This window comes from Cherax quadricarinatus, chromosome 19 (assembly GCF_038502225.1).
Source record: "Cherax quadricarinatus isolate ZL_2023a chromosome 19, ASM3850222v1, whole genome shotgun sequence".
Classification (NCBI taxonomy): domain Eukaryota; kingdom Metazoa; phylum Arthropoda; class Malacostraca; order Decapoda; family Parastacidae; genus Cherax; species Cherax quadricarinatus.
The window spans coordinates 23,782,482-23,808,486 of record NC_091310.1 but is presented as its reverse complement, the minus strand read 5'-3'; the positions used below and the strand labels follow the sequence as shown (position 1 = coordinate 23,808,486).

Genomic DNA, 26,005 nt, shown 5'->3' with positions numbered 1-26,005 from the left:
TAATAAGGGAGCATATGCGAGTCAAGCAGTAAAGAGTAAAACATCTCCCCTTCGTGACAGCTCCAGCTCTACTAAGTTTGTTTTGTAGAGAACTTGGGACCACATGGAATGGGTTGCTACTGCGCCGCCAGAAGTACGAACATTGAACCTCACGCTCAGAAAATAAGTTCATTTGGAAATAATGCGATAAGCTATATATCTGCACATACACACAGTTCAATCTTTACAGGAATGGTAAGTATCCAGAGAGTGTTTATTCAGCATCGTGAGAACTGAAAGCATCACCTGGAGAAGAGGGGGGGGGCTGCAGCAGTATGAGAAGTTGGTCCGTCCACACAAGTGAAACCAGTGTGCCTCTGACTGTGTACGAGGGAGTGTTACGTTCGTTTCGCCGGTACACCTTCACCACCCCTCTACCACGTGTTTTATGTCTTGCTGAAACCTTGTACTTTTTGAGTAAATATTAGTGTATTTATAGGTGTGGAATATAACCTAGGTGCTGTAAACTGAAAATACCTGTATTTTCTAACTTATATGGGAATAGTGTCTAGTGATACAAATCTAAAATTACTTACAAGAGGGTTAGATACATTATAGAAATATATTGTGACGTATCCCGTGGATTATATCAGCCCCACCCAGCGAGTATACTTCTGCTGCTCTATGATGTAAGTACTAATTCAACGCTTCGTTACCAACATGCAACACATCTGGTAACGCAGTTTTGGCGTTCATCTTAATTTAGACGTTTGTAATATGAGGTTAGACGTGCAGGTGTGTGGCAATGTGGACAGCGGTCTGTAAGTTACTATTTTGGGTATTATATACACAATATACGTTATTTTGATGTACATAATGTACGTTATTTAAGTATGATATAAATAATGTACGTTATTTAAGTATGATATAAATAATGTACGTTATTTAGGTATTATATACATAAGATACGCTATTTTAATGTACATATGCGTTATTTAAGTATGATATACGTAATATATATTATTTAGGTATGATATACATAAACGTTAATTAGGTATCATATAATAAACGTTAGTGAGGTATGTTGTACATATTATTTAGGTATGATATACATAAACGTTGTTTAAGTATGATATACATTTGATATGCATAAACTTTATTTAGGTTAGGTATAATATACATAAGTCAAGTGTTATGAACATTATTTGGGTATGATATATATATATAATAAACGTTAAGTGTTAGATGCATTAAATACGTTATTTAGTTATGATATAGGTTATTTAGATATAATTTACATAATACAGGTTACATTTACAATGGCCCTGAGGCACATAGTGTTATGAATGTTTGTGTGTAAGTGGACCATGGTATATAAGTGAACCAGGGTGTGTGTAAGTAGACCAAACCGTGTGTGTGAGGGAGCTGCTGGTTACCTCACTCGTGGAAGACAATAGAAGTGTAAATAATTTTTCAATACTAATTTTTGTTTACTTATGACTTATGTTAAATTATGTAGAATAAACCTAGAATGTTAACCAGTAAATCAAACAGTGCGTTGTATTCTCCCATTAGTGATTACATCAACGGTGAGGAAGAACGGCGAGGCTGGTGTGGGTGGTGGTTGGATTGTCTATGTAATAAGATAGAAAAGGCTGGTATGAGTGGTGGTTGGATTGTCTGTGTGATAACGAATAGGCTGGTATGAGTGGTGGTTGGATTGTCTGTGTGATAACGAATAGGCTGGTATGAGTGGTGGTTGGATTGTCTGTGTGATAACGAATAGGCTGGTATGAGTGGTGGTTGGATTGTCTGTGTGATAACGAAAAGGCTGGTATGAGTGGTTCAGGTTTATATAAAAACATAATTTAATCTAGGTTGGCTTAATTTTGGTTTAGTTCGTCTTGGCTCAATTACAAAATCCTATAAAAATGCAAATGTAGCCACAAATAAGCAAAACGTCTAACAACGAAGTGTCCCATCCCCCAATGAAAACAGGCAACGCTCAAATATGAACGTTGATCACGGGCGGCGTGAGGAGCTGCTCAAGGTAGTTGTGACGTGACCTGAGACTCTGATGGTTGAACGTGACACAGTGATGTAAATAGACTGCTTGCATGTTATTAAATTACTAGACAGCCATAAGTGAATTAGTGTATATATTTGCTTACCCTGGACCCTCTTTTGCGTTGCGAGGAATAAGAACCAAAACGTTACTCTTATCAAAACATTGTTCTTCTTCTTAAATGTAATTTATAGTCATCTCTTCACTTGTGCTGCTTTCTTGCTCATCTATGGAAGAATTTGACCCAATCTTGAGTGCAGTTATTCAATTTAACTGGCGCACTTGTGCTTCTCAGCTCACAAAGCTCGTTAGTTTTCCACTAGTGACTAAGACGAGGCGAGGAGACGAGGCGAGGAGACGAGCCTAAGTTGATTCCACTCAATGTAGCTTGTCTTGACAGTGCTGCTGACGGCACGTGCCCAGCAAGCTTAGTAGTGCTGCTGACGGCACGTGCCCAGCAAGCTTAGTAGTGCTGCTGACGGCACGTGCCCAGCAAGCTTAGTAGTGCTGCTGACGGCACGTGCCCAGCAAGCTTAGTAGTGCTGCTGACGGCACGTGCCCAGCAAGCTTAGTAGTGCTGCTGACGGCACGTGCCCAGCAAGCTTAGTAGTGCTGCTGACGGCACGTGCCCAGCAAGCTTACTAGTGCTTTGGGTATCATAAAAGTGGAGTACTAAACCCAGATCCTGGGTATCATAGAGGTGGAGCACTAAACTCATAACCTGGTTATCATGGAAGTGGAACTCTAAACCCAACCTGGGCATCATAGAAGAGGGGAAACTAAGGTAAAGCTAGAACCTGGGTAAACAGTCACTGTCTGTGACGTAATATGTACTAGGCACAGCATTGTGTTGGTAATGGATTGGGTGGAGAACGAAGCGGCATTGACTGAGGCTGCTCAGTTTGTACCTTTATTCTCTGTGTTGGAGATTTGGGGGACCAGGTTCAGGTTCAGGTACGTTTGGCAGGACGGGTCCTGGCCCAGGTCTTCTCTAATGTAGTGACCCGGTATTAGCTCCCCAAGAAGTGTCGGACTTCGTACAAATGATGTACCGTTTACAGCCCTATGCCAGGAGCACGAGTCTTCGTTAGGTCAAGTGGAGTACTACTTACAGCCTTATGACCGGTGAAGGGGGGACCATGGGAATGTCTATGTACATCTACCCCTCATGTTTTTTTTGCGGCCAGCACTTGACTTCCTCGAGGATAGTTCTTGATGGTTCCCGTCATGGTATCTGGAGTCTACCTGGAGGTTATTCCGGGGATCAACGCCCCCGCGGCCCGGTCCACGACCAGGCCTCCCGGTGGATCAGGGCCTCATCAACCAGGCTGTTACTGCTGGCCGCACGCAGTCTAACGTACGAACCACAGCCCGGCTGATCCGGCACTGTATCTGTCCAGCTCTCTCTTGAAGACAGCCAGGGGTCTACTGGCAATTCCCCTTATGCTTGGTGGGAGACTGTTGAACAGTGTTTTCTCTTAGTGTACCAATGGCGCCCCTACTTTTAATTGGGGGTATTTTGCATCGCCTGCCCAGTCTTTTACTTTCGTAGGGAGTGATTTCTGTATTCCTGTGTCATTTAAACTGTCCCCTAATATTATTTACAATGACTGTCACAGACAGGCCAATCAGACAATGTAATATATAGAGTACACCAGACTTTTGCAAAGTCTGGTGTATATTATATTGAGTGTGAACATGGTACAATACAATGTGAACATGGTACAATAGCACAAAGAATATGAACGAAAAATAGAAACGGGAAAAGTGAGCTGATAGAAATTCAATCTTTAACAAATCAGAACCCCCCTCCCAAAAAAAAAAAAAACTAATAACAATACTAGAGTCTGTATGAAAGTGGCATACACCGAGGATATAAACCGAGAGATATCTACCAGATGATAAAAACCAGATGATACAAACCAGATGATACAAACCAGATGATACAAACCAGATGATACAAACCAGATGATACAAACCAGATGATACAAACCAGATGATACAAACCAGATGATATAAACCAGATAATATAAACCAGATGAAACAAATCAGATAATACATAACAGATGATATAAACCAGATAAAAGCCAGATGATATAAGCCAGGTTTTCTGGTGGGCCACATAAATCAGTATTATGTTTAACGAGAACAAATTTCACTTACTCGGCAATGGGTAAAATAAGCAAATATATGTTTTGGCAGAGTATAAAGACTCAAGTATTGAGAAGAGCAGAAATGCTCTACCTGGAGTCTGCCTGGGATGTCTTCTGGGGGTCAACGCCCCCGTTGCCTAGTCCCAGACCAGGACTCCCTGTGGATGGTCTGATCAACCGGGTTGTTTGGTGCTAGCCACACGAAGTACAACGTAAGCACCACAGCCCGGCTGATTAGGTACTGACTTGAGAAATTTATCCTGTTCCCTCTTGAAGGCAGTCAAGGGCCTGTTGACAATCCTTATGTATGAAGAGATGACACTGAAAAGTCTTGGTCCCTTCACTCTTATTATATTTTAACTTAGTGTACTCACTGCACCTTTGCTTTGCATTGTGGGTATTTTGCACCGACTGCCAAATTTCTTTCATTGGGAATGATTTGTGTGTGCAAATTTGGAACCAATGCTTTTAGATTTTTTTCAGGTGTAGATTATGTTTCTCACCAACAGACCGAGGGACTTCAAACGGTTCCAGTAATACAGGTGTTTCACTGAATGTATGCAGCAGTGAAGGCTCACTGCACATTCTCGAGGTCTGCAATTTCGCCTTCCTCAAATGGAACTTCCCCTCAAGGGAGGTTCCTTGACGCTGGTGAGGGGCTCTTGATCTAGAGAATTGGATCTGTGTCCAGTTCCCCTGAATTAAGACTGAATACCTTCCATTCCTTCCCCATAGGTGCTGTATAATCCTGTGGGTTTAGTGCTTCCCCATGATTATAATAATAATCAAATGTAACTTAGAGCGAACTAGTGATTTGAATAGTATCATCATTGGCTTGGCATCCCTTGTTTAGAGGGTTCTAGTTATCCAGCCTATCATTTTTATTGAGGGTGTGATAATGACAGTGTCGTGATCCTTGAAGGTGAGATCTGATATAACCACTTACACGTCTCTTACATTAGATCTTATTAATGAGTGATTCAAGTTTGTTTTATACTCCGTTCAAATCTTTATATCCTCAATATTTCCATAACAGTGTAATTGAAACTTGTCCTTTTTGAACGTCATATTGTTATTGTCAGTGGCTCACTGGAAGACAGTTAATAAAGAAGAAGACCGTGACTGGAACAATACACAAATAATCCGCACACAGGAGAGAGGAGCTTATATGGACGTTTCGGCCCGACTTGGACCATTTAAAAAGGTCACACTGAAAGGAGAGGAGCCAGTATATATAGGCAAGCTGGTAGGGACGGGACAAGAGAGAGGTGGGAGTAGTAATAGAGATGAGGCAGGTAATGGTGGTAGTAGTAGAAGCAGTGGTGGTGTAAAGTAGGGAGAGTGGTTGTTGAGACAAGAAATAGAAGGGGGGGGGGGAGAAAGAAAGGAGGCAAAAGCGAACGTAGGAGCCAAAGGTAGCAGGGAAGGAAGTAATAGTAATAGCAGTGGTGTCAGTGAAAGGCCATGAAAGAGAAGTTCTGTGGGAGAGTTAAGAGCCCACAAGAGGGTAAGACCAAAAACACGGACGGGGGTTGGGGGGTAATAGTAAAGGAAAACCACCCGAGGCAGAAGAAACGAAACCCAAAAACAAGAAAAAGGAAAGGAGAAGAGGTTAATAATTATTAGCTTGGATGTGTGCTATGTCCTAAATGGACAACACTCATACTGATTTTGGTGTCGTCTGCAGTCAGAATATCTAGCATTCCAAGATCACAATAGTGTTACTATCACAACTGCATGGAATATGATTGGTTAGATAACAAGATCCTCCAAAACAAGAAATACCAAGAAAGCAATAATACTTTTCAAGGCGCTTGTGCACTCTGAGTGTAGTATTGCTGCTCATTATTAGTCCCATTTAATGCAGGTAAAATTTTAGATCCGAAGAATAATACATAAAACTTTCATTGCCAGTACTGACAAAGTCGATTTCCCGTTAACCCAAGTAGCCTGACTCATTAGCTTATTTGTGCTAGCAACTCGGAGACCTGTCTTGGAGGCATTGACCCCGTAACCACCAGCAGATAGGAATGTAGTAATTCAGTGTGAAATAGAATCCAAAAGAATTATACTTTAATTCCTTTCTCTTCATTTTTACTTGTCTGTACATTGCTTCGCTTGTGAGCAGGTGGAATCCCATGCATATCTGATAGGATGCAAATGTAGCTCTTCTTAAGGAAGTTTCCCAGTGCTGAGGGCCAGCCTAGTCATCCTGTAGCGTTCATCAAAACGGGCCCTCACAGGGGCAGGTTCAAACTGAAGGATAATGTTTGCACTTCCATTACTGACATTTCCTGATATTACTTCTAGTAACCTATTGACCTTATTTCGTATATTTTTTATATTATGTTTATTGACTTCCGTTTCTTACTATCATTAACGCTAGTGAGGCATTCATGGATGTGCATCGCGAAATAGAATTGTCATAAGCCTAGCATTCGCTTCAGAGATTGATACGTATACGTTTCTCACTGTCAACAGTAAATTCAGATTAGGTTGATTATATTTGTCCTCACCGAGTACAGCATACCTTGATACAATGAATTTAATCATTTACTAGAATTATGCTTCTATAGGGTTGATAGATGATTGAGCTTGAATAAATGTAATTTTGCAGGTGTGAAAGATTATCTTCATAGAATATTTATTTAAAAAATTCAACGTTCTGGTGATAAATCCATCACCATCTTCAGGAATCATATTCTGGAACATTACACAGTATTGTATAAGCATATTATATAATAGAAATTACACGAGATAAAAAAAATAGGTAAACAAACCAGTAAGGAGCTGATGTTATGTCTAGCGTGAATCAGGCCGCGTCACACTATGACATGGCCCAACGCCTTAGGCTTCTTGCCTTGCCTCAGATAATTTTTTCGCTACTACCTGTTGCTAGTCTTGCAACACTGCACAGCTCCTGACGACGCACAAGAGTGCGAAAGATTTTTAACTAAGATTTCCATTCCCACGTGGGAATATATATATATATATATATATATATATATATATATATATATATATATATATATTAAATTATTGTAAACTTATCTAAAATATATTTAGTCTGTTTAGGGTAAATTAAATTGCGCATGTTATAATAAGGTTAGTTAAGTTTTTTAAGGTTCTTTTGGTACAAAATTATTAATTTTCACATTACCATAATGAAAAAATATATATCTTTGAACGTATAAGAGAAATTTTTAGAAAGGACTTAATTTTAAATGAGTTCTTGCAAAATAACCAAATTTACCTATTCGGCACGACATACATATTATATAAAATTCGTTTATTTTGTGAATGTATGTGTACGTATATACGTACATACAGTTTGTATGTTTTCATAATTTGAGATTATTAATAGATCATGTATTTTTACTTTCATTTCCAAAAAAATCTCTAACAGTTTTATTATTTTCTGATGTTGATATTTCGACTCTCTCAGGTGTTCAGTGCTACACTTGTTTACCTTTAACTGCTTTGCTAGTTTATAGTTATTGATTCTTCTCCAGAGATTAGTATATGAGGAGTTATTTTAGTTTTTTCCCTGTGATGTAGGTGTTGAAAAGGCACAATCTCCATGTTCATTTAATAATATAATTGTGTGACGTAAAAATGACTTCATAAGAACATAAAGAAGGAACACCGCAGCAGACCTACTGACCCATATGAGGCAGGTCACATCCGCTTAAGCCAATGACCCAACCTAGTCATGTCAGGTCACATCCACTTAAGGAAGGAGCACGGCATCAGACTTATTAGCACAAGCTAGTCAGGTCCAACTCACACCCACTCATGTATTTATCTAACCTATTTTTAAAACTTTACAACGTTTTAGCTTCTATCACGGTACGCGGGAGTTTGTTCCACTCATCCACAACTCTCTTACGAAACCAGTGCTTTCCTATATTTCTGAATCTAATTTTTTCCATCTTAAAACCATTGCTGCGAGTCCTGCCTTGGCTACATATTTTTAGCATGCTATTTACATTCCATTTATTTATTCCTGTTTTCCAGTGATATACCTCAGTCATATCCTCCCTAATTCTACGCCTTTCTAGAGAGTGCAGATTCAGGGCCCTCAGTCTATCCTCATAGGGAAGATTTCTGATACATGGGATCAACTTTGTCATCCTCCTTTGTATGTTTTCCAGTGCATTTATATCCATTCTGTAATACGGTGACCAAAACTGCGCAGCGTAATCTAAATGAGGCTTAACCAAGGATATATAGAGTTGAAGAACACCCTGAGGACTCCTATTATTTATGCTTCTTGATATAAAGCCAAGGATTCTGTTAACTTTATTGCGAACACTTGTGCACTGTTGTCTTGGTTTTAAATTACTGCTAACCAGAACTTCCAAATCCTTTACGCAATCAGTAATATTAAGATCTACATTATTTAGTTTATATGTGGCATGGTTATTTTCCTGTCCAATGTTTAGAACTTTGTACAGTATTTGTCTATATTAAACTCCATCTGCCACTTCGATCACTGCATCAGTCTATTCAAATCTTCCAGGAGTGCTCTAATGTCCTCGTCAAAATGAATTCAACGGCCTATTTTGGTGCCATCGGCAAACTTGCTTATGTCACTGGTTATTCCTTCATTCATGTCGTTTATGTACATTGTGAACAACAAAGGGCCCAACACTGATCCATTCAAAGCAGGTGAAATCGCAGATCTAGAGAGTGTACAGAGATCCTTTACTGCACGTATAAGTTCTGTCAAGCACCTTAACTACTGGGAACGCTTGGAAGCACTTGGCTTGTACTCGTTGGAACGCAGGAGGGAGAGATATATCATAATCTACACTTGGAAAATCTTGGAAGGAATGGTCCCAAATCTGCACACAGAAATCACTCCCTACGAAAGTAAAAGACTAGGCAGGCGATGCAAAATGCCCCCAATAAAAAGTAGGGGCGCCATTGGTACACTAAGGGAAAACACCATAAGTGTCCGGGGCCCAAAACTGTTCAACAGCCTCCCATCAAGCATTAGGGGAATTGCCAATAAACCCCTGGCTGCCTTCAAGAGAGAGCTGGACAGATACCTAAAGTCAGTGCCGGATCAGCCGGGCTGTGGCTCGTACGTTGGACTGCGTGCTTCCAGCAGTAACAGCCTAGTTGATCAGGCCCTGATCCATCGGGAGGCCTGGTCGTGGACCGGGCCGCGGGGGCGTTGATCCCCGGAATAACCTCCAGGTAACACCACTCTTGATGCTACCCTACTCTGATTTCTTCCCATTTATGCAAACTCTGCTGCCTATCTGTCAACCACACCTTTATCCAGGTAAAAATTTATCCTATTCCGTGTGCCTTAATTTCCCTCAATAGTCTCTGATGTGGGATTCTATCAAAAGCCTTACTTAAGTCCATATACACAATATATTCATTACTTTGATCTACCTCCTCAAATACCTTAGTGAAAAAATTAATAAATTCGTAAGGCAGGAACGCCCTTTTGTAAAACAGTGCTGAGGTTCATTAATCAATTTATGCCTTTCAAGATAGCTACGAATTGCTTCTGCAATTATTGATATCCATAAATTGCAGTCCATTCTAGTAGGCAATAAGCATTATCACAGACTAGGCTCTAGGAGTATCACAGACCAGGCTCCAGGGTTATCACAGACGTGCGGCCAGCTGTAATAGCCTGGTTGATCAGGCCCTGATCCACCGGGAAGCCGCGGGGGCGTTGATCCCCGGAATACCCTCCAGGTAGAACAAACTCCAAAATTATCACAAACTAGACTACAAGATTATAAAAAAAAAATTATACACTTCATCGAAACCATTCAAGCCTCAGATAATGTAAGTTTAATACCCTCAGAAAATCACTGAAAATCGCCTTAATTTGTAGAGAGCTTAACATAATCCTCTCATGGCATTTGGAGTCAGCAGATTCTTGATTAAGAAAGTTGGTAGTTCCCTTGCCCATCTGCGTCATCACGTCAGTGCTGGTGATGATGACGGAATGTGTTGGTATCAAGGAGGGAGGGTGACGTGATGTGTTTGTTTATGAAGAAAATTGAGGACGTCAGCAGTGTGCTGCTACCCTACTCTGTATGATAGTTACATAGTGGGAACATCCGCAGTGTGCTGCTACCCTACTCTGTATGATAGTTACATAGTGGGAATACTCGCAGTGTGCTGCTACCCTATTCTGTATGATAGTTACATATTGTGAACATCCGCAGTGTGTTGCTACCCTATTCTGTATGATAGTTACATATTGTGAACATCCGCAGTGTGCTGCTACCCTATTCTGTATGAAAGGTACATAGTGGAAACATCCGCAATGTGCTGCTACCCTATTCTGTATTGATAGTTACATAGTGGGAACATCCACAATGTGCTGCTACCCTATTCTGTATTGATAGTTACATAGTGGGAACATCCGCAGTGTGCTACTACTATACCCTATATGATAGTTACATAGCAGGAACAACCACAGTGCGTTACTAGCATACTCTGTATGACAGTTACATTGTTGGGACGAAAACTAGCTGTGTTTTCCCTATCATATTCTATCACAGGATGGATTTTTTTTTTTACATCAGCTGATGAAGTCTGGTGCTGGGTAGTGTTCATTGAGAGAATATACACTGTTTCCAGAAAGAAGGTAGATTGTGCTATGGGCTTTTAAAGCCTGAGCCCAGAGTGAGCAGAAAGTATGGATCGAGTTGGGATGCGTCTCAGATTTGAGTTTTGGGGGATGGGGATGTAGTTCCCATCCTCCAGGCTTGTTGACCCTCCTTGTAAGTTTTATCAACCGGCATTGCTAGTTTCTGGCTTCATAAACACTGTCGTGCGTATTCTTCCAACTGTGTATAAAGTCTGCCTCTGCCACTTCAACATAAAGTTCATTCCACTTCCCCGTTACAGCTGACACAGTACCTCCTAACGTCACCTGCGTCTGTTTACTTTCATCTGTATTCTCTTATTTACCTTCATCTGTATTCCCTTGTTTACCTTCATCTGTATTCCCTTGTTTACCTTCATCTGTATTCCCTTGTTTACCTTCATCTGTATTCCCTTGTTTACCTTCATCTGTATTCCCTTGTTTACCTTCATCTGTATTCCCTTGTTTACCTTCATCTGTATTCCCTTGTTTACCTTCATCTGTATTCCCTTGTTTACCTTCATCTGTATTCCCTTGTTTACCCTCATCTGTATTCCCTTGTTTACCTTCATCTGTATTCCCTTGTTTACCTTCATCTGTATTCCCTTGTTTACCTTCATCTGTATTCCCTTGTTTACCTTCATCTGTATTCCCTTGTTTACCTTCATCTGTATTCCCTTGTTTACCTTCATCTGTATTCCCTTGTTTACCTTCATCTGTATTCCCTTGTTTACATTCATCTGTATTCCCTTGTTTACATTCATCTGTATTCCCTTGTTTACATTCATCTGTATTCCCTTCCTTCTGGTTAGCACATTTACTCATTTTAGTCTTTCCTTATCCACCACGTCAGATCTTCTGGGTATCTTGCATATCATAATCATATCTTGCCAAGTCTTCAGGAGAGTGTCCAGATTCATTTCTTTTAGGTTGTCCTCACGGTGTTCATCCCCAGTGCTCCTCACTCAGCCCTGAAACTTGTCTAGCTGTAATCCTTTGGTTGTTTATCGAGTTTCTCCATCATAAAGTCTGTAATTTCCCGTTCGTAGTTACAAGAACATAAATATTATGTGTGTGTACTCACCTAGTTGTATTCACCTAGTTGAGGTTGCAGGGGTCGAGTCCAAGCTCCTGGCCCCGCCTCTTCACTGGTCGCCACTAGGTCACTCTCCCTGAACCATGAGCTTTATCGTACCTCTGCTGAAAGCTATGTATGGATCCTGCCTCCACTACATCTCTTCCCAAACTATTCCACTTCCTGACTACTCTATGGCTGAAGAAATACTTCCCAACATCCCTGTGATTCATCTGTGTCTTCAGCTTCCAACTGTGTCCCCATGTTGCTGTGTCCAGTCTCTGGAACATCCTATCTTTGTCCACCTTGTCAATTCCTCTCAGTATTTTGTAAGTTGTTATCATGTCCCCCCTATCTCTCCTGTCCTCCAGTGTCGTCAGGTTGATTTCCCTTAACCTCTCCTCGTAGGGCATACCTCTTAGCTCTGGGACTAGTCTTGTGACAAACCTTTGCACTTTCTCTAGTTTCTTTACGTGCTTGGCTAGGTGTGGGTTCCAAACTGGTGCCGCATACTCCAATATGGGCCTAACGTACACGGTGTACAGGGTCCTGAATGACTCCTTATTAAGATGTCGGAATGCTGTTCTGAGGTTTGCTAGGCGCCCATATGCTGCAGCAGTTATTTGGTTGATGTGCACTTCAGGAGATGTGCCTGGTGTTATACTCACCCCAAGATCTTTTTCCTTGAGTGAGGTTTGTAGTCTCTGGCCCCCCTAGACTGTACTCCGTCTGCGGTCTTCTTTGCCCTTCCCCAATCTTCATGACTTTGCACTTGGTGGGATTAAACTCCAGGAGCCAATTGCTGGACCAGGTCTGTAGCCTGTCCAGATCCCTTTGTAGTTCTGCCTGGTCTTCGATCGAATGAATTCTTCTCATCAACTTCACGTCATCTGCAAACAGGGACACCTCAGAGTTTATTCCTTCTGCCATGTCGTTCACAAATACCAGAAACAGCACTGGTCCTAGGACTGACCCCTGTGGGACCCCGCTGGTCACAGGTGCCCACTCTGACACCTCGCCACGTACCATTACTCGCTGCTGTCTTCCTGACAAATATTCCCTGATCCATTGTAGTGCCTTCCCTGTTATCCCTGCTTGATCCTCCAGTTTTTGCACTAATCTCTTGTGTGGTACTGTGTCAAACGCCTTCTTGCAGTCCAAGAAAATGCAATCCACCCACCCCTCTCTCTCTTGTCTTACTGCTGTCACCTTGTCATAGAACTCCAGAAGGTTTGTGACACTGGATTTCCCGTCCCTGAAACCATGTTGGCTGCTGTTGATGAAATCATTCCTTTCTAGGTGTTCTACCACTCTTCTCCTGATAATCTTCTCCATGACTTTGCATACTATACATGTCAGTGACACTGGTCTGTAGTTTAGTGTTTCATGTCTGTCTCCTTTTTTAAAAATTAGGACTACATTTGCTCTCTTCCATGCCTCAGGCAATCTCCCTGTTTCGATAGATATATTGAATATTGTTGTTAGAGGTACACATTGCGCCTCTGCTCCCTCTCTCAAGACCCATGGAGAGATATTATCCGGCCCCATTGCCTTTGAGGTATCTAGCTCACTCAGAATCCTCTTCACTTCTTCCTGGGTTGCGTGTACTGTATTCAGCACTTGGTGGTGTAGCCCACCTCTCTGTCTTTCTGGAGCCCCTTCTGTCTCCTCTGTGAACACTTCTTTGAATCTCATGTTGAGTTCTTCACATACTTCACGGCCGTTTCTTGTTGTCTCTCCTCCTTCCTTCCTTAGCCTGATTACTTGGTCCTTGACTGTTGTTTTCCTCCTGATGCGGCTGTATAACAGCTTTGGGTCAGATTTGGCTTTCGCTGCTATGTCGTTTTCATATTGTCGTTGGGCCTCCCTTCTTATCTGTGCATATTCATTTCTGGCTCTATTCTCCTGGATCCTTTGCCTTCTATACTTCTTCCATTCCCTAGCACACTTGCTTTTGCCTCCCTGCACCTTTGGGTGAACCATGGGCTCATCCTGGCATTTTTCATTATTTCTCTTACCCTTGGGTACAAACCTCTCCTCACCCTCCTTGCACATTGTTGTTACATATTCCATCATCTCATTTACTGGCTTCCCTGCCAGTTCTCTGTCCCACTGAACTCCGTTCAAGAAGTTCCTCATTCCCGTGTAGTCCCCTTTCTTGTTTGGCTTCAGTCGTCCTGGCCTTCCTGCTTCCCACTCCACTTGTAGCTCTACTGTGTATTCGAAGCTTAAACCACATGATCGCTGGTCCCTTGGGGTTTTTCATGTGTGTGTGTGTGTGTGTGTGTGTGTGTGTGTGTGTGTGTGTGTGTGTGTGTGTGTGTGTGTGTGTGTGTGTGTGTGTATGAGTTTGTGCGTGCTTGTGTGCGCGTGCGTGCGTGCTTGTGTGTGTTGGTTCTCTGATTATACCTACCAAAATGGACCTGATCCACTTGTTTTGATTTCTAGTTGTTTGTGTGTGTTAGAGAGAGAGAGAGAGAGAGAGAGAGAGAGAGAGAGATGGGGAAATAAAGTTTACACTTGACATAGTTCACTTCTGTCACTTTATCTGCCTCCCTTCCCTTCCCCTCCGAGACCACCTTTCCTGGGTCACCCTTTATCAAGTAGGTCGCGGGGGGAGCTCCCCTCTTCTCCAGCCTCCTCCCTTGCCCTCTTCCTCCTCCCCCGGCCTCACCTGTTGCTGGGGTCACCCCTTAATATATCACACTTCCCGAGTTCTATTGTTGTAATATTCTCAAAATTAGTTTCTAGTCTAGGCACTCGTGTCTTCCCACCCTTCTCTTCCCTTCTCCTTTCACCCCTTCCCTTTCCGTCACCCCCTCTCCTTGCTATTGGGTTCTCATAACGCAGTGAGGGAAGGATGATAAGTTGGAGCATTGTGTGAGTCCAGACTGCCTCTTTGACTCTACAATAGACTTGTACTCAGCGTGTACGCAAAGTTCATCCTCCTTCAAGAAGCACTCAAACACCACGTACACGAAGTCCCTTAAAGTTCACACTCAAACACGACATTATCAATGAGAGTGCACACAGCAGTTTGCAGTAGTATCCCAGCGAGTGCAACCTGACAAACTTAACTCAGGGCTGGAGCCCTGAGTTAAGTTGGTATTAATCAGAATTAAATTTGGAACCTGACTGACTCTCAGGTTGCACTCGCTGAGATACTGCTGCCAACTGTTGCGTGCAGCTACAGACTCTGGCCCCAGACGGCATCGAGAGTAAGAAAACTATAGACAAATGTCACAGCTAAAATTACGGATGTAAACAGGAAAGAATGTTGCCACACTCACGGCAGTATACCGTGGACTACCCACCCCACGGTAGCATACAAGGGGCCACTCACCTCGCGGTAGCATACCATGGGTCACCCATTCCACGGTAACATAACATGAGCCACCCACCCCACGCCCACACCAATGGTCCAAGACACCTGGAGTCTACCTGGAGGTTATTCCGGGGATCAACGCCCCCGCGGCCCGGTCCACTATCAGGCCTCCCGGTGGATCAGGGCCTGATCAACCAGGCTGTTACTGCTGGCCGCACGCAGTCCAACGTACGAACCACAGCCCGGCTGATCCGGCACTGACTTTAGGTATCTATCCAGCTCTCTCTTGAAGGCAGCCAGGGGTTTATTGGTAATTCCCCTTATGCTTGGTGAGAGGGTATTGAACAGTCTTGGGCCCCGGACACTTACGGTGTTTTCTCTCAGTGTACCAATGGCGCCCCTACTTTTAATTGGGGGTATTTTGCATCGCCTGCCTAGTCTTTTACTTTCGTAGGGAGTGATTTCTGTGTGCAGATTCGGGACCATTTCTTCCAGGATTTTCCCAGTGTTCCAACGAGTACAAGTCAAGTGCTTCCATGTGTTCCCAGTAGTTAAGGTGCTTGACAGAACTTATACGTGCAGTAAAGGATCTCTGTACACTCTCTAGGCAGTATTCCAGCCTAGAGAGAACAAGTGATTTGAAAAGGATTATCATTGGCTTGGCATCCCTCTTTTTGAACGTTCTCATTATCCATCCTATCATTTTCTTTGCACTTGTGATCGTGGCACTGTTGTGATCCTTGAAAGTGAGATCCTCAGACATTACTACTCCCAGGTCCCTTCCATTATTTTTCCGCGCTATTGTATGGCCAGAGTTTGTAGTATACTCTGTTCTAGTTATTATCCCCTCCAGTTTTCCATAACGGAGTAGTTGGAATTTGTCCTCATTGAACATCATATTGTTTTCCGTTGCCCACAGGAAAACTTCGTTTATATCTTCTTGGGGGTTAACCGCGTCCTCAATAGATGACAGCCTCATGCAGATTCTAGTATCGTCTGCAAAGGATGATACGGTGCTGTGGGTTACATCTCTGTCTATGTCTGATATGAGGATGAGGAACAGGATGGGGGCGAGTACTGTGCCTTGTGGAACAGCTCTTCACTATGGCAGCCTCCGATTTAACTCTGTTGACCCCTACTCATTGTGTTCGATTGGTTAGGAAGTTGAAGATCCATCTCCCCACTTTGCCAGTTATTCCTTTAGCACGTATTTTGTGCGCTATTACGCCATGATCGCACTTGTCACCCACAACATTGGCCCCCACATCCACACCATGGCCCATGGTCAATACCGTACATCCGCCACGCTAACACCATGGGCCCTCCATGCCAACACCATTGGTCTTCCGCGCTCACACCATGAGCCTTCCGCACCCACACCATGAGCCTTCCGCGCCCACATCATGAGCCTTCATCGTCAACATGATAGGGCCTGCATAGATCCCTACGTCGACACCATTGCTTCATATACCTACATATTGAACCCCTACGCGCACGCCATGTACCATATACCCACAACATGAACACCTACGGGTACGCCATGTACCATATACCCACACCATGAACCCCTACGCCCACCCCATGGATGCCTATGTCTACAATGACCCCCATATCTACACTGGAGGAGGGTGCCCCCACACGTCGTTATCTGACTGTGATCAGTGGACCAAAACCAACATGCGGAACAAATTATGTACTAAAATATAATTGTATGTATATAGCAACCCTCCTCCCCATGCTACCCACCCACTGACCCACCGGACTATGCTACCAACCCACCCACCCGTCTGTGCTACCCAACCACCTACCCGTCTGTGCTACCCACCCACCCGTCAGTTACCCACCCACCACTTCCCACCCCCTCCATGTCACCCACCTCTCTCGTACATACGCTTCGCATATCTGCTACTGGTGTGCCGTTAATACGGGTACCTGGAGGTTATTCCGGGGATCAACGCCCCCGCGGCCCGGTCCATGACCAGGCCTCCCGGTGGATCAGGGCCTGATCAACCAGGCTCTTACTGCTGGCCGCACGCAGTCCAACGTACGAGCCACAGCCCGGCTGATCCGGCACTGACTTTAGGTATCTGTCCAGCTCTCTCTTGAAGGCAGCCAGGGGTTTACTGGTAATTCCCCTAATGCTTGATGGGAGGCTGTAGAACAGTCTTGGGCCCCGGACACTTATGGTGTTTTCCCTTAGTGTACCAATGGCGCCCCTACTTTTAATTGGGGGAATTTTGCATCGCCTGCCCAGTCTTTTACTTTCGTAGGGAGTGATTTCTGTGTGCAGATTTGGGATCATTCCTTCCAAGATTTTCCAAGTGTAGATTATGATATATCTCTCCCTCCTGCGTTCCAACGAGTACAAGTCAAGTGCTTCCAAGCGTTCCCAGTAGTTAAGGTGCTTGGCAGAACTTATACGTGCAGTAAAGGATCTCTGTACACTCTCTAGATCTGCGATTTCACCTGCTTTGAATGGAGATGTTAATGTACAGCAGTATTCCAGCCTAGAGAGAACAAGTGATTTGAAAAGGATCATCAATGGCTTGGCATCTCTCGTTTTGAACGTTCTCATTATCCATCCTATCCTATCATGAATGAGTATGAACATATACAGAACTAAGCTTGTTTTTTTTTTTTTGGGTGGGGGCGACAACAGTTTGCTTTAACAAGTCATAACTTGGTAAACCTCTACCCTGAGCGAAATGGTGTCCTGTTAAGAGATTTTTCTGCGTATTGTCTCCATACTCATACGCCTGTACCTCTGATTAATATGGGCTTCTGGTGACATATTCGGTGTGATGCATACATCCAGTTCTTTTCTGTGCTATGCAGGTAGCTTCCAGGTCTCGTGTGTTTCTTCTGCATTCTGACTATTTTGCACTTATGCTGATGACATCCTCTTGGGTCACTTGGCTGCTAATCATGTTTCAAGTTAAAATATTGGAGATTCCTTCTCCTCTTAGTATTACTCTCAGTATCTTCACCTTATCGGTAATTATACACAGGATTCAATTTCACCCGTCAGGTTATTTTTGTTGTTTAGTGGTGTAACAGCAAATATTTAAGTATTACTACTTTGGGTAATCCCTTCGTCACTCTTGCCCGAAATGCTCTGCATAACAATAGTAGTAGTAGTAGTCGTAGTAGTCGTTGTAGTAGTAGTATGGTACCTCCATTTTCCAGCAGTTACCCCTCTGCCTGTTCTTCGGGTATTCTTGTTCTTTTCTATTGCCCGAACCTTCTTTCTTGTTATTCCTGCCTCTTCCAGTTTGTGGATCAGCCTCTGTCTGGTACCTTGTTGATGTCTTCCTTACACGCTACATAACACTGTATGTGCGTCCTACTCTCGCTGTCGTGAGTGTCTACACTGGGAACATAGTGATTAATTGGTCAGCTTCCTAGTAGAATTGGTGGCTATTTTTGTCTCGTGGACATTTAAAATGACAGGTAAAGTCTAGAAACTAATACTTTAATTTAGAATACACTTTTCATTTTATTTTATAATTGAAGTTCAGGTCTGCATATTCAGTGGCCTGGGTTTCAGAAATACGATCGATCATGAGGGGCATTTCATCAAATTCATTTTCAAAAGGATGAACATCAACTGGGACTAAATAGTGATTTTACTGAAATACGCTAAGAACGCGATGTGATCAATATAGAGCTGAATCAATTTTTTGGGAGGATGAGCACACGGCACTTGAAGTAATCTCCATATACGTACCCTTTCGTGAAAGAAAACGAGGTCAATTACAGAGGGGTGGTGCTCCCTCTGAACACGAAGACGACGGATAACAGCTCAAAGGTAGCAGATTTTTTGAAGCACGAAAGGAAACTCTGGTTAGAGAAATGGAGATCATAGAGCTTAAACAGAATGTTTCACGTAGAGTCCGAGAAAGACAGGAAACAGGAGGCCATAACTGATATTAATCCCAAATACATTTTCTCGTACGCAAAGTCCAGGGTGAAAAACCCACGTCTAGTGTAGATGCTTTACTCGAGAGAGATTGAACACTTTTTGATAAGAAACTCATGAAATACTGAAGTCACAGTATGACTCTGTATTGAGTGAGCCATTAATCAGTCTACAGACTGACACCCAAATGAGTTTTTCATGAACGAGACTCAGTAGTCGACATCTCTACATTTGGCTTCCTATGCCTATGCATTGTACCAGACCCAGGTATTTCTCTATTCATCAAAAACTTACTGTTATCACCCCATTTCACAACGGTAGCTGTACAGCAATTCCTCCCCTCCCCCCAAAAAAAACAACTGTAGATTGATAGTGCTTATGTCAGAGATCAAAATATTTAACCGGGTTTTCCAATGTATTGGAATCTCAATATTTGTATAATTTGGGCAGCATAGGCTTAGAGCAGGTCGCTCATGCCTTTCAGAATTACTAGACCGCTAATGGTCTTGGATGCACTGAAAGACTAGCTAAACATTGCAAAAGCCTTCGACAAGTGTGACCATGGTGTTATAGTGCACAAAATTCATGCAGAAACTTGGGCAGAAGGATATTTAACTTTTAACAAATAGAACCAAAAGAGTAGTAGTAATAAGCAAAATGAATGCTTCTAGGCGTTCCCAGTAGTTAAGGTGTTTGATGGAAGTTATACGTGCAGTAAAGGCTCTCTGTACATTCTCTAGCTCTGCAATTTCACCTGCCTTGAATGGTGATGTTAATGTACAGTAGTATTCCAGCCTAGAAAGAATAAGTGATTTAAAAAGGATCATCATTGGCTTAGCATCTCTTGTCTTGAATGTTCTCATTATCCATCCTATCAGTTTCCTAGCAGATGTGATAGTGGCATTGTTGTGGTCCTTGAAGTTGAGATCTTCGGATATTACCACACCCAGGTCCTTCACATTACTTTTCCACTCTATTGTGTGATTGGAGTTTGTAGTATACTCAGTTCTAGTTATTATTTCCTCCAGTTTTCCATAACGGAGTAGTTGGAATTTGTCTTTATTGAACATCATATTGTTCTCTGTTGACAAATGTTGACAAATGTTATTACTAACTGTTGCCTGCCTGGAATGTTTTGTTACTAACTGTTGCCTGTCAGGGATGTAGTTCTGGTAACTATTTCCTGCCAGGACTGTATCTGCAAGATGCTTCAGAGTTGCAACTCCGGTCTGTAACTCGTTTGTGTGTCTGGAGGCAACCTATTTTTATTTCCTTATCATAAGACAATTATGCATAAATACAGGTTAATATATAGTTACTCTTTCTTAACTAACCTACCCTGACCTAGCCAAGAATAAATACTTCACAGGTGATGCCATTAGAGGCATACAAAAAACACAAGAACGGCAATTCGAGGGAAACTGAGCGTTCTAATTTTAAGAAAGGTTGTTCGGAAGTATTTTTGGAACAAACTTTAGATATGTTCCCGTGCGTGCGCTTCCCAGTAAAAATGTCGTGTTGAGTTAATGGCTGACTCTTTCAGCGGACGATGGCGTAATTCTGTGGGTGATCCCCCAGGCTCGTGCTACTCCAGACAAGCCAGCGTATTATGTTTGGTAGAGAAGTGAAAAATATATAGATTAGATTTATTTTTATTATATACCATCGTTAGACACGCTGATACTCTTTGCCAAATACTTGGATATTTCATCATGTAATGGGATTTCTTATGCGGGTCTTTATTGTACTCTTACAAAGACTATTACTTTCCCGCAGGTACTGGAGTTGTCTTACAAAGAATTGTATTGTTTTCTTACAAATATGTGGCATTCCAACAGGGCTGGAGTTTTCTAACACATTACCCCCGGGTGTCACTCACAACAGTGCCCTAACAGATTTCTATTTCAACTTCTAGGTTGGCATAAGTAACGGATGTGAAAGATAAATGACCCATAAATTAATGAATTACCTGGGGTTGGGGTCTAACCATTATAATTTTTTACGTGGCTTGCGGAGAATTTTTTTGTCATTGTTGTCTTGCGGCAGTATTCCTTGTTTACCAAGACAACAGTTTCATTAGTTCTCACATTATAGGGAGTTTGAGGTCCCCAGATGTTTGTACTAGCTTGTAACCTTTCCCAGGAAGGTACAATGATCGACTATCACTGACCGAAGATTATGGTCAAGGAATAGGATGGGTGGTGGGGTTGTATGCAGGTGGGATGGAAAGGTCAGGGTTCAGGGGACGGGTGCAGGTGGAACTCGAGGGCTTGGTCACAAATCTGCACACTGCCATAACAACATACTGGAGTGAGAGATATGGGAGGAAGTGTAAAATAAACCCAGTGAGGAGCAGGGGTGCGGTGGGGACAATAAGGGAACACTGTATCAACATCCGGGGTCCCAGACTATTCAACATCTTACCAGAAGATATCAGAAACACTGCTGGAACAAGTGTAGAAGCCTTCAAGAGGAAACTGGACAAGTATCTTCACCAGGTGCCAGATCAACCAGGCTGTGATGGATATGTGGGGCAGCGGGCCTCCAGCAGCAACAGCCTGGTTGACTAGGCAAGCACGAGACGAGCCTGGCCTATGGCCCGGCTCAGAGAGTAGATAAACTCTCGAAACTCTTCAAAGGTATTCAGAGGTAAGGCATATCAGTCACAAACTGTTTTAAGAATTAGTTTTAGGAAGTCGTTTGTGACTCTCGATTCCCGGTCAAAGAATTACAAGCAATTTGACAGTTATAACCTCCTAGAATAACTACATTATCATGCCTTGAAGCCGTAATTAACAGTTTCCTCCCAAAGCAGTCTCCCTTGGTCCCTGTCCAAGTCTGTGGGACGGTGTATCACGCCTAAAATATATTTCCCATGCCCCATTTCTATGTAGCAGTTTAAGTGTTCTCGGATATACAGTACTATCCCACCTCCCTTCCTGTTATTTCTGCCAATATGGAGCAACTTAAAATCTTATGTGTGTCATTTAGCGGGCATGTCCAGTGGCAAATAGGTCAGTGTTACTCGCGCTTGCAGTTATTCTCAACTCGTCCATTTTGTTTTGAGCACTACTACTATTTGTATATGTATTGAGACATCCTCTCTTCTCTGTCTTCTTCCTACTCGTCCCTACTCCTCCACTATCTTTATTGCTAACTTATCACCTAGTACCACTGGTCTTCCCATATTCACTCATAACCCTACCTCATGGTCCCTAGAACTGTTATCTCCAAAACTCACAAATATCACTACCCTGATCATTCACACCAATCACACTGCTCATGTCTGTTCTACTATATTCCATTGCTGTCCCGCAAAAACCCATACCTTTAACAATTCCTGGTGTTAAGCACAAATAACTCCCTCCACTGAATTAATGTCTTTACCCCAGCCCGAAATAAATGAACCTCATCCCTGGCATACATGTCATTTCTGCCGTAGAAATTGTCCCAGTTGTCAATAAATGGTACTGCAATATCCTTACAGTGTTCAGGTAGCAATTAGCACCAGTTACCCTGGACAACCATTCATTTCAAATTCCTTTTTCAGCTAAATACCACATATTACAGGGCACCCTCCCTTCATCCCAATTATGTCCCTTGCTGTCCTATATCTGATTTATACCTTAATTTTTAAAGGGGTGGACCAATATGCCAGCAAAAGGCTTTTGTCAGATGACCGAAAGCTCCAGTTTCAGGTCATCATATTACTAAGACCTGCATCAGGAAATATTTGTCCTGGTTTCCTGACGAATCTTACCTAATCTAACTTGTATCTACTAATCACAGCCTCACTTCTATGCTTGCCGACATTATCTCCAGCACTGGAGCAGATAATGGGTTTTATACCATTACTATTCATAATGATCCAATTACCATTCATAATTGGTTCCATCCCAGCCCCAGGAAAGGAAACCCTCTGTCTTCTGCTCCTATCCATCAAGTACAATGTTCTTGCCTTACATGGTGTAGCTCCTGTCCTTCACTGTAGTCGACTCACATTCGTCGGGCAGCACAGTCGAGTTGGAGATTACCACAGCAGTCTCCTGGATCTTCTTCATTTCCACCTCTCCATCTTTCCTTTTGATCTTCAGTTTTCCTTCTATTCTGCCCAGCCATTGCCCAGCTTTCTTTATTTACCTGAGAGTTCATAGCATGAGGATTACTACAAATCCTCTTGTTTTCCTAGGTCAGTCGCACTATCTCTGTCCTGGCCTCCTCCAGCTCCTCCTTAACCTGCTGGTCAAGTTGCTCGATAGAGGGCATCGTTCCTTCAGTTTCAGAAAAGGCTCTCCAAGTATATCCTCACACGATACCGATCACCTCACCACTCATTACCTAACTCTTCACTTCATTTCGCTTCATATATATATATATATATATGTCGTGCCGAATAGGCAAAACTTGCGATCTTGGCTTAAATAGCAACGCTCATCTTGCCATATAGGACAAGTGAAAATTTGTGTATGCAATAATTTCGCCAAAATCATTCTGAACCTAACGAAAAAAATATATTTCACAGTGTTTGTTTAGTATCAAATTATTGTAAACAAATCTAAAATATATTTAGTTGGGTTAGGCTAAAATAAATTGTTCTTGGTATAATAAGGTTAGGTAAGTTTTCTAAGTTCCTTTTCGTGCAAAATAATAAATTTTTACATCAACATTAATGAAAAAAATATATCTTTAAACGTATGAGAGAAAATTTTAGAAAGGACTTAATTTTAAATGAGTTCTTGCTAATTGACCAGTTTTACATATTCGGCACGACACACACACACACACACATATATATATATATATATATATATATATATATATATATATATATATATATATATATATATATATATCTTGCCGAATAGGTAAAACTTGCGTTTTTGGCTTAAATAGCAATGCTCTTCTTGCCAGATAAGGTAAGCAAAAATTTAAGTGTGCAATAATTTCGAAAAAAATCATTCTGAACCTAATGAAAAAAATTTCATTGTGTTTGTTTATTATTAAATTATTATAAATTTATCTAAAATATATTTAGATGGATTAGGCTAAATTAAATTGCGCTTGTTATAATAGGGTTAGGTAAGTTTTCTAAGGTTCTTTTCGCACAAAATTATTAATTTTTACATTAACATAAATGAAAAAAATATATCTTTAAATGTATAAGAGAAAATTTTAGAAAGGAATTAATTTTAAATAAGTTCTTGCTAATTTTACCTATTCAGCATGACATATATATATATCCATAACAGAACTGCTGCTTGGCCAGGCCTCGATATATATATATATATATATATATATATATTATATATATATATATATATATATATATATATATATATATATATATATATATATATATATATATATATATATATATGCAAAACAACCATTCTGAAAGAATAGAGAAAGTCCAAGCGCTTTCGTGACTAGTCACGAAAGCGCTTGGACTTTCTCTATTCTTTCAGAGTGGTTGTTTTGCATATTCTGAAATCACCTGTTTACTGTGATCTTATTGCATATATATATATATATATATATATATATATATATATATATATATATATATATATATATATATATATATATTTTATATACGTGTATATATATATATATATATATATATATATATATATATACACGTGTATATATATATTATATATATATATATATATATATATATATTATATACGTATATATATATATATATATATATATATATATATATATATATATATATATATATATATATATATATATATATATATATATATATATATATATACACGCTCATCCCCAGGTAGATTTCGTGACTTGACAAAGCCTACTGTATGGGCGAAATGTTGTCAATAAATGATCGCATTAAACTGCATTCATCTCTTTTTGAGTGATAAAATTTCTATTGGCTGGTAGACAAACTTGTTCAGGTAGGAGTTATCTACCAGGTCAGCGCTAAGTAGAGGTACTGCTGGGAAGGAGTACCCTAGTTGGTTATAATACGGGGGTTGAACACCAGGGGGAGACTCGAGGTGTACAATTTGCTTGTGTTGAAGCTAAGTACACACCTTGTGCACGAGATGATGTGACCTAATAATACACTCACCCACGCTTACGTACTTATGATTGGGATGTAGTGTATGCACCTGTACATTTCCCTTTGTTTGTGCTCTAATTAGAGTGATCAGATCACTTGGTAAATGGCGTGTTTAACTCTTCAATAGCGGTTTTGAAACTTCTGTAGAGATTTTGTTCATTGTCGTTCGACAATGATTTTAGTTGCCAAAGTATCGCGCCCCGTCAGCTTGTTGTCAACATACAAACCTGTCGTGTACTGTCCCATACAGGCTGAAGCTTGTTAATTTCCTGGTATATATATATGTTGAAAACATGTATAAGATTCTCTCTCTTTCTAATACTCTGAAGGAATTTGAATATAACCTTTGTCTGTCTGTGTCAAGAATCAGATCTTGCATCACCACTCACAACCTCTGACATCACCACTCGCAGCCTCTGGTATCACCACTGGCAGCCTCTGGTATCACCACTGGCAGCCTCTGGTATCATCACTGGCAGCCTCTGGTATCATCACTGGCAGCCTCTGGTATCACCACTGGCAGCCTCTGGTATCACCACTGGCAGCCTCTGGTATCACCACTGGCAGCCTCTGGTATCACCACTGGCAGCCTCTGGTATCACCACTGGCAGCCTCTGGTATCACCACTGGCAGCCTCTGGTATCATCACTGGCAGCCTCTGGTATCATCACTGGCAGCCTCTGGTATCACCACTCGCAGCCTCTGGTATCACCACTGGCAGCCTCTGGTATCATCACTGGCAGCCTCTGGTATCATCACTGGCAGCCTCTGGT

The 26,005-nt window shown here is 41.7% G+C and overlaps 1 protein-coding gene across 1 annotated transcript in view; it reads left to right on the top strand.

Annotated features, from left to right (window-relative positions):
- The first annotated feature begins 353 nt into the window (after window positions 1–353).
- LOC138852958 (netrin receptor UNC5B-like) overlaps window positions 354–26,005 on the top strand; it is a 204,201-nt gene continuing 178,549 nt past the window's right edge. Inside the window, exon 1 of the mRNA XM_070086835.1 lies at window positions 354–668. The gene's annotated coding sequence lies outside the window, so the exon portion shown is untranslated. The remainder of the gene's footprint in view (window positions 669–26,005) is intronic.